This window comes from Lolium perenne, chromosome 7 (genome assembly GCF_019359855.2).
Source record: "Lolium perenne isolate Kyuss_39 chromosome 7, Kyuss_2.0, whole genome shotgun sequence".
Lineage (NCBI taxonomy): Eukaryota > Viridiplantae > Streptophyta > Magnoliopsida > Poales > Poaceae > Lolium > Lolium perenne.
In genome coordinates, this window is record NC_067250.2 from 260312932 (window position 1) to 260328378 (window position 15447).

Here is a 15447-nt window from a genome sequence, read left to right on the forward strand (position 1 = left end):
TCTCCACCATAGCCTCCAACGCCGTCGAGTTGTTGGCATGTATATCCCATCTACCTATACACCATACTTGTTGGATCAAGAAGGAGGATACGGTGGTTGAAAGAACATCTCTCGGTTTATAGTTTTGTATGTTTGATGACAATGCATGTGATACACTAATGTGCGTTAATATAGTGCAGAAACTAGTTGTGGTGGATTTGTGTTGAGAAAGAAGAAAAAGGAAGCAGGAAACTAACACCAGGCCGGATAATCCGGGGGGGCTGAAAAACGGCTAAGGACCTGAGCGGCCAACCCCCTGGACTAGGGTCGAATATTTGGCCGGATATTTTGTCGAGGGCCGGATATTCCGGGCGGGGGGGGGGGGGGGGGGGGGGGTAATCCGACCCATACTTAGGCCGAAATATTCGGCCTCAGCTTTCACCAACGGGTGGATTTCTTGGGGGTATAAATACCCCCTTCTTCCTCAAGTGTTGGTTGCTCATTTCTGCTCAAGTTCACCCACCATTAGAGCCACCTCAAGAAATACAAGATTCACTAGATCTCATCCTCCAACCACCCAAAGCTCTTGATCTTTGGAGAATCGAAGGAGAAGACCCCGATCTACATCTTCACCGAAGCGATTTACATTCCCCCCTCATTTGTTTGAGGGACCCTTTGCTAGTGTTTCTTTTTGAAACCCTAGTTGCTTGTGATTGATTTGCTTGTTGTTACTGTTGTGTTGTTACAGATATTGGGAGTCTCCAATTCGGTTGTTGTGGTGACCCGGCATACCACTGCATGGTGTAGTATGCAAGTCTGATATAACACCAATGAAACACCGTTCCATTAGTATTATATCGCTCAGAGTGGTACAACAGAAACATATGCGGGTCCAAGGCATGTCTATAGAATTACAACATTGACTCTGTTACATAAGATCATCACAGCCTTCTACTGTACAATGAGGTAAAACTGCAAATAAACTCCAGAAGAACGACTCGTAGTTTAATCCTATCACGAACTCTATTTGTAGAGTATTTGACTAGCTATAGGGCTATGAATAGATTCTAGCTAAATAGGAGCTAGGTTTAGGAAGCTAGTTCCCTTCTATGGATAAACTATGTTTTCTCCTTGTTGGATGTGATATCTGACTCCACTGACAGGGTCCTGTCTCTTGAAGTAGTTGTTGACTCCTCGACCTTTGAGTTGCACTGTAGATCCTCCGTCGATGCCTCCATACCTAAGCAGGGGATTTAAGAGTGGGATGAGTACGAGCGTACTCAACAAGTTCATTATAGGAAAGAGGTGTTTAATGCACTAGCTACAGCATTAGACCAGAAAGTCTAATACCAATGCAGGTTTTCATAATCATTTCTTCAAAGGTTGCTTTTATTCAGAAGAACTATGTCCGTCAGCCTTCACCGGTTTACTAGAACTTCATGGAGCTCCTTTCCGGCCGCGTTCGCAGTTCCATATCCCGGAACAGGGAGTGACAGGTCACGGTTCATTACACTCTGCAGAGGTGTGTTGCTTTACCCATAAGAGATCTTAACCTTGGTGCCAACCGGGAATGACCCGTCCACACTTCCTATGGTGTGAGGCCCGGTATAAGGTCATAGCCAATCATATTCCTCCGCTGCCTCATACACCCACCCGTTGTTGCAAACTCCGACTCTGGGTCCTCGTCGGTCCACTTACACCCCTTAGGGACGGACCCCGACCACGACAACAGTTCAGGTCTCTACCATGAACTCCTTCGCCGGCAGATGCAACCCATCATAGACCGCAATTATCGTGGGGACTTTATCGGGCCCCCCACCCTACCACCTGTCCTCTCTTGGATCAAGGGTACCACTTGTCCTCTCTTGGATCAAGGGTCTACGGTAAAGCGCATCCGTTGATGTACAAGAGGTGGAAATACAATTGACTATTCCGTCCCACTCCAGATCTTATGGTTAACACAGGTATTACGGCACAAGAATCACTGGCGACATTTGTTGTTTAATCCTAGATGGATATAAACCCTTGCAATGGAACCTCCACCATATCAACACAATCCATGGTTCCATTGCCCACCACATAGTCATATTCATAGTTATGAAAGTAGTGGTTTTGGTTTTTTATGCAATAGTGATAATCATAGTACTTTGCAAGTAATTTGATAGAAATACTCAAATGACATGAGCAAGTGATGAACTTGCCTTTCTTGACTGCAAGATTATGCAGGCAAGGTCTTCGATACGCAATAACTCCGAATTCTGAAATAGCATCATCGTCCGGTAAGGACGATGTTTAAAAGATTGGCAAGGATGCAATAATGCATAAGTATGAGATGCAATCGCTCTAAGCGTGACCTAACACCGATGATTTAGGATCAGTGAGTTATAATGATTGGTTCAGGGTGTGTTGCACTTTTAGAGTGATTTACAAACAAGGTTCTTATTCCATTGTGGTTACTTGGTATCATAAACAGGTAGATAATAAAGCATAGTAATCAATTGAGCACACAAAGAATGATAATTGGCATAATGTTAACATGTATAGAACAGTTGTCAGTTTTAGTACTAGATGGTATGGTTAATGATTAATTATCATATACTTCAAAAGAATAACTTTTGAAGAACATGTTGTTTAGTAAAGAACAAGTATGATAATTAGGGTTGTGGAGTTCTATGGTTTTCTATGGTTCTAATTGGTTTCTGGAGTAGGTAGTAGATGGATCACAACAATGTTGGATTCATCAATACCTAGGCTTGTAAGGTTGAGTTAAGCCTAGACATCCTAAGCAATTGTTCATACAAGGTTGCTATCAAGATTGGTTCATCTTGTTGGTGATAGCTAGCTAGGTTTATAGGTCCTTATAAGCAGGGTTGATGATGATTCTTTATTTACTTTCAAAGAATAACTTTAGAAGAACATCTTACTTAGGTAAGAAGAAGTATTTCAATTAATGGTGTGGTATCTAGGGTTTCCTATTGGATCTACTAAGTAAGGAATGGTGGTTTCCTGAATAGGATGATTAATAATTATCTCACACTGATAGGGTTTTTAGTGGAGTATGGTTAGGTAGTGTAAGATAATGGTAATGGTTGCTATTAGGGTTCATCACAATGGTGTGATGCTATATAGGTATGAGTAAGGTTGATAATTTTGATGATAATAACTAGGGTTTAGGCTTAGGTGTTCCTATTTGATCATCTAGGTTTGATGAGATGAGCACATGGAATGCTAAAGTCTTAGTGATTGGCTCCTATATTTTATGTGGACATGGTAAGTATTAAATTACTAATTATGGTTCTATGGATCAAGAGGAAGTACACGATCTCTTGTTATATCTAGGGTTTAGGTTTTGGAAGCCATTTAGGGTTCATATGGATTAATGGAGCTAGGGTTCCTAATGGTACTAGGGTTTTTAGTATCCCACATAAAATTATGGGTTTGTGTTCTTAATTCAATATGGAACTTAGGGTTTCCTAATTGTTAATTAGTTCTTGGATTAATAACTTCAGTATGGATGAAGTTATTAATAACTTTGCAAATAAAATAATATTGAATTTGCCATTTTGTTATTTTTGAACAATTAATAATTTAGGGTAATTATTACTCAGGGTTTAAATCTCTCTAATAATGATTTAACAAAATAACAAATAAAGAAAATTACTTTTAATGTTTTCTTTGTTTATTTACTGGTTTTTATTTAATTTGAAAAGTTTTCCTAATTTCTGAATTTTAATTGTTTTAAGAATTAAAGGAAAATGCTTAATTAACAAGTATTAAATAATTGAATTTTTATTAAAAATAAAAATTTCATACTATATTTTTATTGGATAGAGTTTACTTTTCTAAGAATTTTGATATCTTATTTATATTTTCCCGAGTTAAAATGAATTTTCTATAATTATTTGAAGCTGCAGCAATTTCTGGATTTAAATTTAAATGAAATTACTAAAGTTACCGGTTGGATTATACCTACAGAGACTGACTGGTGGGGTCATTGACCAAGTCAGTTGCCACGTAGGCAATGACTGGTCAAAGACTCGTGATGGCCCCACGGCCACGTCGACCATGCCGGCGGCTCAACGCCGGCGGACAGCCGATGACGGTGCCGCCGATTTAAGGCCCCCGGAGACGCGCCAGTGATTGCGTTCGAACCCCCGTGACACGAGGAAGTTAATGGTGGTGACGGTTTTTCGAGGGTGTCACCGGAACATCGCCGGCGACCAACATCTGCGGCGGCGGGCTCCGGTCATCTCACAAAGTTGAGCTACGGAATGCGCACGGATGCAATAATTAGCTCTGGAGTTTATCCAGAGTTTTTATATGGCGCCAGAAGCGATCCTCGTCACGCCGTCGAGCAAGGGGAGGCTGCCAGCGCGGGGGAGAAGAGCTTCACGGCGTCGTGCTGCCCTCCAGCTCACTGAGAGGATGAGGACGACCCCAGAGATGTTTTTGGAACGAAGGGGTACGTTGGGCCGTGCTGTTGGGCCAGTAGTTGGGCTGTGATGGTGGGCTGCTCGGCCAGGTAATGTTTTTCTCCTCTTTTTCTTTTCTGTTTTTATTTTCTGTTTTATATTTCCTATTTGAATTCATATTTGAATTCAATACTGCTTGAATATTTGTAATTATGCTAATTCATTCAAGATTTAGTATACTGACTATTGTTTCACTATTCTATTTGAATTCATATTTTACATTAGATTACTTGCATATTTGTGAACTTACTCAAAATAATATTTAGACATAAACTTATATTTTTACTTTAATTCATTTTTTTTATTATGCAATCAATTCTGTTTATAATTATGAGAGTAGATACTTTCATCTCAAAGTATTTCAGAGATTGTTATTATGTCTTGGTTTCCATTTGAGGAATTAATCACTTGCATATTATTTCATGTGAGCAACATTTTATTTTAATATGCCATACTAGGGTTCTAATGATGTTTACCTAATGGCCATGTATTTGATTCTCAATTATGGTCTAGGTTTATATTGTAATCACCATAGTGATACAATAACTAGGTTTGAGATATAATTTTAGTTATAGAGATAAAATGGCACCATATTGCATGTGCTAGGGTTAATCTCCCCTAACCATGATAAGATGGTGGCTTTATTAACATTTTATGTTCTTCTTTAGTTACTAAGATATTAAGAATTAGTTTTATTTGATTCCACTATGGTTATCCTTAATCCACTGTTATAGTAACTAAAGTAGATATGGTTCTTTTTATAGTTAACTTTGGTCATATGGATGTATGGTTTCTCACCATAAAAAGTATAGAGTTTAACTCTAAGGTTTTCTTAGGTTCTTAAATCTATGGAATATAGATGTGGTAGGATTCTACTTATGATCACCAAGTGATCACAAGTTAAGGTTAGGGTTTTAGCCTAGGTTTGCTTACTAGTTACCTTCCTATAATTTCATGTGGTGAATGATATCTAGTTATCCTATTAGGGTTTAACTTATCCTCACATATCTCAAGAGCATGATCATGGATTAGGCATGATCAACTTGTTCTTAATATCTCTTTCTCAAGTTCTTAGGGTTTATGATCATCACTCAATTTATAATGATCAAGGTTTGGCTTCCTAAGGTATCTCTCATTAACTAGGTTTCTCACTTCCATGATCAAGCATTGTCTTGATCAATTAAGGTACTGCACTTCTATTTTACTTTCTAGGATGGACATGGTCATGATTGTCTCACTAGTTTTATATCCAAGGAAAATGCCTGAGATATTTACTTAAAGTTATTTACAAGGAATGATGATATAATCATCAGGTTCTATGATTAGATCTATCTCACAAATTCAAGTGTTGGCTAAACTAACTTGAGTGTAACTCCTTAGCTTGAGGTCTCTCTCATAGGAATAGTTTATTCAAGGTTTTATGGTGTACTCCTAATATCACCTTAGGTATCTAGGCTCAGATTCCATTTGTATAGCTTAATTGGGTTAGTCTCTTCCTCACCTTATTAATTCATGGATATAGTATTATTCCATGTGATAACAGGGTATCTCATCACTCCAAGATGAAATTGTTGTTCCTAATACTTTAGTTCAAAGGTTGTCCTTGATTCTTAAATAGGTCAAGCTAGAATTAGTATGTTTGGTCTCTCTTATTTGGGAAGGTCTTTAATACTAACCTAAGGTTAGGCTCCATAGAGAATGATGTGGTCACCAATATCTATGGTTAACATAAATGGATTCTCTCTCTAGAAAATATCTTGAATAAGATCCTAGGGTTTCTCTTGAAGATAATGTTTTGAATACTTGGATGTATATCCAAGGTTTAGCTCAAAGCTTGTCATGGCTTCTCTAAGAATTAACATAGAACTCTCATCTCTCTTGGTTTGATGTATAATAATATGGAATAGAGAAAGATATATATTTCTGGAGTTGATCTCCTTGTCATGCTTCCAAGATTAAAGTAGAATGAATACCATGAGGTTCATGGTAGGATCATAGATTAGTTTGAGACATGGAGAAGATTAGTCAAGAATGGCTTCTCTATTTTATTGTTACTTGATTTGCAATTGAATTGGTGTTCATATGTTATGACCAGGAATATCATGATATGGTCTTTAATAAGATCAAGTAGTTGCTCCTTGATTAATAAGTTCTTGTGTTTATTTTACTTCCATTTGATCTAACCCTTTAGATCAAATCATCTCTACCCAAAACAAGGTTTTAACAAAGTCACATTGAGGTTTATAGCGCTTGACTTGATGAGCTACTTCAATTCCACCAAGGTCAAGTGAAACTTCAGTTACTGTGACTGTTTTACTTTAAAGCGCGAAAATTCCCCAGATTTTCTATGCATGAATGCAATGCACACATCTGTTTCCTCTATTTTTGTAACCCCAATACCTGGGATATTACAGTCTCTACCCCTTAAACTAAACTTCGTCCTCGAAGTTTGATATCTCTCACATTTCGGAATGTGGATCTGACTTGTGCAGACTACATCTTTTCTCAAACTCCTTGGTGATCTCACTGGATATAATTGAATATATCCCTTGTCCAGATTCTTACTGGAATCCATTAGGGTTTGTCTCTGAACCATGGTTCTTACTTTGATTCATTGATTTCTTCCAACTCTATAAGCTTGTTTCCTTTCTCATTGAAGATTCAATGGTTAAGACTTCTTCTTGTCCTGACAGTCTTAATTGAAGACTAATTGGATAACATTCTCCTATTTGATAAAATAGGTCTTTGTTTTTCTATTACTACCAAAACTGCAATAATGGTACTTGGTAAGGTACTTACTATGGAATTGATCATGGTGGTTTATTCCTCTAAGAATGGATTAGACTCATTTAGTTCATCCAATCATGGTTTATAGTTGATACCTATAACTATTTTGTGTTCTTTAGGTTCCATGAAAGGAATCATTCTATTAGTCTTTGATATTGGTATGTCCAATCGTCTTCATTCTTTGGCCATCTTAGGCTTTATTGGTCTACGGTATTTCCTTTGTCCAACTTCCTTATGCTTGACTTACTTGAGCTTCGGTACTTCTGAGTAAATTTTACTCACTTTCTCAAGTTATAGTCCACTTCTTACTTCCTCGAGGTATGCACCTCGGCTTCTAGTCTGACATCTTTCTGAAAGTAGTGTTCGTTAATCTTATGAAAATAAGATCGAACTTCCTCTCAGATCAGACCTTCTGCTTCTATCAAGCTTAAAGTATTGAGTTGTTGTATACCCAACTCAATCTTTACTCTACCCCTTAGAGTTTTCTTATGGTCTTCAACTCCTTTTCTTCCAACCATTGAACTTATGGTTAGAATATTGGTCTAGTTCTAACTTATGGTTGTACTTCTTCTAAGGTCTCACGAAGAATGTTTGTGGTGTATCCACTCAATTGTGGACATCCAATGTGAATCCTTCGACTGAATGATTATAGATCATAGTTATTTGGCTAACAAAGTTTTTATTTGTTCACAATTTCTTGGTACAAATAATGCAATGGTGGACTACTTGATACCAATTGTAGCTATTTGTTATCTAAAAATGGATTCTATTATAGGTTCTGATCAACTGGACGAGATATCTTCTACTCTACCTTCCAGTATTGATCCTATATCAATTGTGGTATTCTGATATCAACTATGGTCTTCTTATATCTGCTATGGGTTCATAGGTCATCTTCCTTTCTTCGAGGGTTTATTGTTGCAAGAAAACCACTGGCTGACACTATGAATATAGTATCCGAAGTGATTTCACATGCATTCCCTTTTCCATGATGACTAGGGATCTGCTTGAGCTTCACCATAATCATCATATTTCTCCCCTTCATGCTTCTACTGTACTAAAGTACTCCTCTGTTGAGGTAAGCATGAGTTTTGATTGGTACTTCCTTCAGAGTATTGTGGTTACTTCCCACAACTTTGTTTCCTTTATTTGATGAACCTTCATCTTGTCTTTAGAATCTTCCAGAATTCGTCGCTTCCTCACACGAATACTATTACCCTCTAGATCTATAGCATCAAGTCAGAACTTGATATTGCAACATGCATTTGCATATCAAAGTCGAACTTCATGTATGGATCTAGTCAAACAATGAAAATCCAATAAAATCCAAGAAGATTCAGCTTTGTGCATATAATACACATCATCATAGGCCTGAATATGATTGTTGAGTAAGACATCTCTAAACATCAGGCTCTGATGTGTAGTATATAACACCACATAAGATAGATTATATTGTGATACTTAGCACATATAGTTGGCATTCTACTCTTTGTCTTGACATTTACCTGAATTGCACAATTGCAATGAGATAAACTTGAAACAAAGTGGTCTAGGATAGTTGTAATTAACCTAATTTTCTTTGGAAGTACTAACTTAACTTCCATTTTGGTTGAGGACTATTTCACATGGTATATCTGGGTTCTAATATTGCTACTCTTAACTCATAAAAATTTGGAATATTGCTCCGATACTTCAAAGTGTTTCTTCCATAAACATATGGTCTTGATGTGCTTGGCACACTTCCCATTGTTTTGAAGCATAATTCTTACACTATTGTTTTGCACTTGGCTTCTTAATGTACTCCTCTTAATTAATTATAAGGTTCTAGTCCATCACATAACGATTCTCAGGTGAATCATATATGATTAGCAACTCTACCATGTAAGTAGACAAATTTTATTTCTATCTCTCTTCCTTATTTCCCATGATTGACTCATCATGGTCTATACTACCTCATATGACTCCTAGTTATTACTTACTATCAATTGTTTCACATGTCTAGATAATTTTACTTACCCTATTACTTATTTTAGTATACACATTCTAGTAGGATATTTTATTTACCTATCTTTATCACTTGATATCGTTCCTATTACAGGTCTGAATATTTTTATTTAATCATAACATGTGTTGGTATACATCTTCCAATAGGATAGCTTCCTTATGGTTGTATCCTCTCTTTGGACTACCATGTATTGTATACCAACTGTGATCTACTCATCTATTGTTTTAAAGTCTTTATTGATGTTCTACATACTTGGGATTAGCTGACTAACTTTACTTTATCTTGGTAAGTTAGGTAAGAAATGTTGACTCAAGTGTGTCAGGATTATTCTCAAGTGAATATCCATCTCAAGTCATAAGAAGATCTGGTTCGACTAAAACAACTTCCTATAGACACTACCAATCCTATATGTCTCCTTTAAAGGGTTTTAATCCTAGGGTCAAAGCATTTGCTCTGATACCAGCTGTGGTGACCCGGCATACCACTGCATGGTGTAGTATGCAAGTCTGATATAACACCAATGAAACACCGTTCCATTAGTATTATATCGCTCAGAGTGGTACAACAGAAACATATGCGGGTCCAAGGCATGTCTATAGAATTACAACATTAATTGATTATGTTACATAAGATCATCACAGCCTTCTACTGTACAATGAGGTAAAACTGCAAATAAACTCCAGAAGAACGACTCGTAGTTTAATCCTATCACGAACTCTATTTGTAGAGTATTTGACTAGCTATAGGGCTATGAATAGATTCTAGCTAAATAGGAGCTAGGTTTAGGAAGCTAGTTCCCTTCTATGGCTAAACTATGTTTTCTCCTTGTTGGATGTGATATCTGACTCCACTGACAGGGTCCTGTCTCTTGAAGTAGTTGTTGACTCCTCGACCTTTGAGTTGCACTGTAGATCCTCCGTCGATGCCTCCATACCTAAGCAGGGGATTTAAGAGTGGGATGAGTACGAGCGTACTCAACAAGTTCATTATAGGAAAGAGGTGTTTAATGCACTAGCTACAGCATTAGACCAGAAAGTCTAATACCAATGCAGGTTTTCATAATCATTTCTTCAAAGGTTGCTTTTATTCAGAAGAACTATGTCCGTCAGCCTTCACCGGTTTACTAGAACTTCATGGAGCTCCTTTCCGGCCGCGTTCGCAGTTCCATATCCCGGAACAGGGAGTGACAGGTCACGGTTCATTACACTCTGCAGAGGTGTGTTGCTTTACCCATAAGAGATCTTAACCTTGGTGCCAACTGGGAATGACCCGTCCACACTTCCTATGGTGTGAGGCCCGGTATAAGGTCATAGCCAATCATATTCCTCCGCTGCCTCATACACCCACCCGTTGTTGCAAACTCCGACCCTGGGTCCTCGTCGGTCCACTTACACCCCTTAGGGACGGACCCCGACCACGACAACAGTTCAGGTCTCTACCATGAACTCCTTCGCCGGCAGCTGCAACCCATCATAGACCGCAATTACCGTGGGGACTTTATCGGGACCCCCACCCTACCACTTGTCCTCTCTTGGATCAAGGGTACCACTTGTCCTCTCTTGGATCAAGGGTCTACGGTAAAGCGCATCCGTTGATGTACAAGAGGTGGAAATACAATTGACTATTCCGTCCCACTCCAGATCTTATGGTTAACACGGGTATTACGGCACAAGAATCACTGGCGACATTTGTTGTTTAATCCTAGATGGATATAAACCCTTGCAATGGAACCTCCACCATATTAACACAATCCATGGTTCCATTGCCCACCACATAGTCATATTCATAGTTATGAAAGTAGTGGTTTTGGTTTTTTATGCAATAGTGATAATCATAGTACTTTGCAAGTAATTTGATAGAAATACTCAAATGATATGAGCAAGTGATGAACTTGCCTTTCTTGACTGCAAGATTATGCAGGCAAGGTCTTCGATACGCAATAACTCTGAATTCTGAAATAGCATCATCGTCCGGTAAGGACGATGTTTAAAAGATTGGCAAGGATGCAACAATGCATAAGTATGAGATGCAATCGCTCTAAGCGTGACCTAACCCCGATGATTTAGGATCAGTGAATTATAATGATTGGTTCAGGGTGTGTTGCACTTTTAGAGTGATTTACAAACAAGGTTCTTATTCCATTGTGATTACTTGGTATCATAAACAGGTAGATAATAAAGCATAGTAATCAATTGAGCACACAAAGAATGATAATTGGCTTAATGTTAACATGTATAGAACAGTTGTCAGTTTTAGTACTAGATGGTATGGTTAATGATTAATTATCATATACTTCAAAAGAATAACTTTTGAAGAACATGTTGTTTAGTAAAGAACAAGTATGATAATTAGGGTTGTGGAGTTCTATGGTTTTCTATGGTTCTAATTGGTTTCTGGAGTAGGTAGTAGATGGATCACAACAATGTTGGATTCATCAATACCTAGGCTTGTAAGGTTGAGTTAAGCCTAGACATCCTAAGCAATTGTTCATACAAGGTTGCTATCAAGATTGGTTCATCTTGTTGGTGATAGCTAGCTAGGTTTATAGGTCCTTATAAGCAGGGTTGATGATGATTCTTTATTTACTTTCAAAGAATAACTTTAGAAGAACATCTTACTTAGGTAAGAAGAAGTATTTCAATTAATGGTGTGGTATCTAGGGTTTCCTATTGGATCTACTAAGTAAGGAATGGTGGTTTCCTGAATAGGATGATTAATAATTATCTCACACTGATAGGGTTTTTAGTGGAGTATGGTTAGGTAGTGTAAGATAATGGTAATGGTTGCTATTAGGGTTCATCACAATGGTGTGATGCTATATAGGTATGAGTAAGGTTGATAATTTTGATGATAATAACTAGGGTTTAGGCTTAGGTGTTCCTATTTGATCATCTAGGTTTGATGAGATGAGCACATGGAATGCTAAAGTCTTAGTGATTAGCTCCTATATTTTATGTGGACATGGTAAGTATTAAATTACTAATTATGGTTCTATGGATCAAGAGGAAGTACATGATCTCTTGTTATATCTAGGGTTTAGGTTTTGGAAGCCATTTAGGGTTCATATGGATTAATGGAGCTAGGGTTCCTAATGGTACTAGGGTTTTTAGTATCCCACATAAAATTATGGGTTTGTGTTCTTAATTCAATATGGAACTTAGGGTTTCCTAATTGTTAATTAGTTCTTGGATTAATAACTTCAGTATGGATGAAGTTATTAATAACTTTGCAAATAAAATAATATTGAATTTGCCATTTTGTTATTTTTGAACAATTAATAATTTAGGGTAATTATTACTCAGGGTTTAAATCTCTCTAATAATGATTTAACAAAATAACAAATAAAGAAAATTACTTTTAATGTTTTCTTTGTTTATTTACTGGTTTTTATTTAATTTGAAAAGTTTTCCTAATTTCTGAATTTTAATTGTTTTAAGAATTAAAGGAAAATGCTTAATTAACAAGTATTAAATAATTGAATTTTTATTAAAAATAAAAATTTCATATTATATTTTTATTGGATAGAGTTTACTTTTCTAAGAATTTCGATATCTTATTTATATTTTTCCGAGTTAAAATGAATTTTCTATAATTATTTGAAGCTGCAGCAATTTCTGGATTTAAATTTAAATGAAATTACTAAAGTTACCGGTTGGATTATACCTACAGAGACTGACTGGTGGGGTCATTGACCAAGTCAGTTGCCACGTAGGCAACGACTGGTCAAAGACTCGTGATGGCCCCACGGCCACGTCGACCATGCCGGCGGCTCAACGCCGGCGGACAGCCGATGACGGTGCCGCCGATTTAAGGCCCCCGGAGACGCGCCAGTGATTGCGTTCGAACCCCCGTGACACGAGGAAGTTAATGGTGGTGACGGTTTTTCGAGGGTGTCACCGGAACATCGCCGGCGACCAACATCTGCGGCGGCGGGCTCCGGTCATCTCACAAAGTTGAGCTACGGAATGCGCACGGATGCAATAATTAGCTCTGGAGGTGCGCAAGATTACCAGGAACACGATGATGAGGTCGGAGAAGCTCGCCGTGGTCTGGTTCGCCGGAATTTGGTGTCGCCGGCCTTCGGGAGGATGAGCTCGTCGGCGTCGATTTCGAGCACGGCGGCTCGATTCCTTCCGTGGGCGTAGCAAGTCGAGGACGGCGGTTGCGCTGGTGTACTCAGATTGGCTCGGGGAGGCCTCGTTCACCGGCGATAGAGGTCACCGGTGAGGTCCAGGGTTACGGTGTGGAGGAAAATGGGACAACGAGGAAGAAGAGAGCAACTAGGGTTTATCCAGAGTTTTTATATGGCGCCAGAAGCGATCCTCGTCACGCCGTCGAGCAAGGGGAGGCTGCCAGCGCGGGGGAGAAGAGCTTCACGGCGCCGTGCTGCCCTCCAGCTCACTGAGAGGATGAGGACGACCCCCAGAGATGTTTTTGGAACGAAGGGGTACGTTGGGCCGTGCTGTTGGGCCAGTAGTTGGGCTGTGATGGTGGGCTGCTCGGCCAGGTAATGTTTTTCTCCTCTTTTTCTTTTCTGTTTTTATTTTCTGTTTTATATTTCCTATTTGAATTCATATTTGAATTCAATACTGTTTGCAGATATTTGTAATTATGCTAATTCATTCAAGATTTAGTATACTGACTATTGTTTCACTATTCTATTTGAATTCATATTTTACATTAGATTACTTGCATATTTGTGAACTTACTCAAAATAATATTTAGACATAAACTTATATTTTTACTTTAATTCACTTTTTTTTATTATGCAATCAATTCTGTTTATAATTATGAGAGTAGATACTTTCATCTCAAAGTATTTCAGAGATTGTTATTATGTCTTGGTTTCCATTTGAGGAATTAATCACTTGCATATTATTTCATGTGAGCAACATTTTATTTTAATATGCCATACTAGGGTTCTAATGATGTTTACCTAATGGCCATGTATTTGATTCTCAATTATGGTCTAGGTTTATATTGTAATCACCATAGTGATACAATAACTAGGTTTGAGATATAATTTTAGTTATAGAGATAAAATGGCACCATATTGCATGTGCTAGGGTTAATCTCCCCTAACCATGATAAGATGGTGGCTTTATTAACATTTTATGTTCTTCTTTAGTTACTAAGATATTAAGAATTAGTTTTATTTGATTCCACTATGGTTATCCTTAATCCACTGTTATCTATACCTAATAATAAAGGGAGAAGCGTTTCCGTGGTTTCGTCCCTGAGCTTGGTTTCGTCCGTCGTCGCTTCGTCCGTGTCGTTCCTTCGATTGATCTATCGTTGAAAAAAACGTTTCGTAAGTCGTCTTTTTCCGATTGCTAAACGAAACGGATTTTTCTAATTTAAATCGATTCCTCTTGGTACGGAAACCGGACTACCAACTACTGAGGCCCACCGGCCCACAAAGGTTGGAAAGGCCTAAGTTTTTTGAGCGAACTCTGCATGATGAGTCTCCACCTGGTACCCATCGTAGTCCTTCAATCGATCGCTGGGCGAGAACCTGCCAAACTCGGATCACCGAGTCGTCCTCTTGCTTCTTGCTTTAAATAATGGAGGAGCGATCGATTGCGGTTAGGCACAGGAGACGACATATCAAGCAACGACGACGAACCGAAGCAAACTCGACGATCCTAAGCGCTTCGAGATCACCAGGCAACAGCGCCCCGCTCCTCCTTCCCGCCAGGCCGCAAGGTATTCATCGACACTCGCACGCGACTTGCGCGGAGGCTGCCGCCTTGCCGGCGCAGCTGTACGTGTGGCGCTACTCACATATATCTCTTCTCTACTAATAAGTTACGAATCGGTGGTGTTGGTAGGTCAAAAAAACCGAACAAATTTTCGTCCGTCAAAAAAACCGGCTTCGCGCGATCAACTGTCTAGGCCTCGTACATAAAGAAAACCAAGCACGTAACCGAAGAGATAAGAGACCCACGCACTCACGGTAAAAAAAAACCATGTCGCTGTGCCCTTTGGATGCTACGTAGGAAAAAAAAAAAACCATAACGTACAAGGAAAGTTTCCTTGCTATGCGCCAGGTCGGTTTCGTACAAGGAAAGAATTCCATCTCGATCTTGTTTAGGCTTTGTAGTCGCTGCTCCGTTTCTTTCCATAGTCCTCGCATCAGACGTTGCCGAGCAGAGTTCTATCCATACAAAATTAGCCTAGCTAGCACAACATGCTTCAATATAT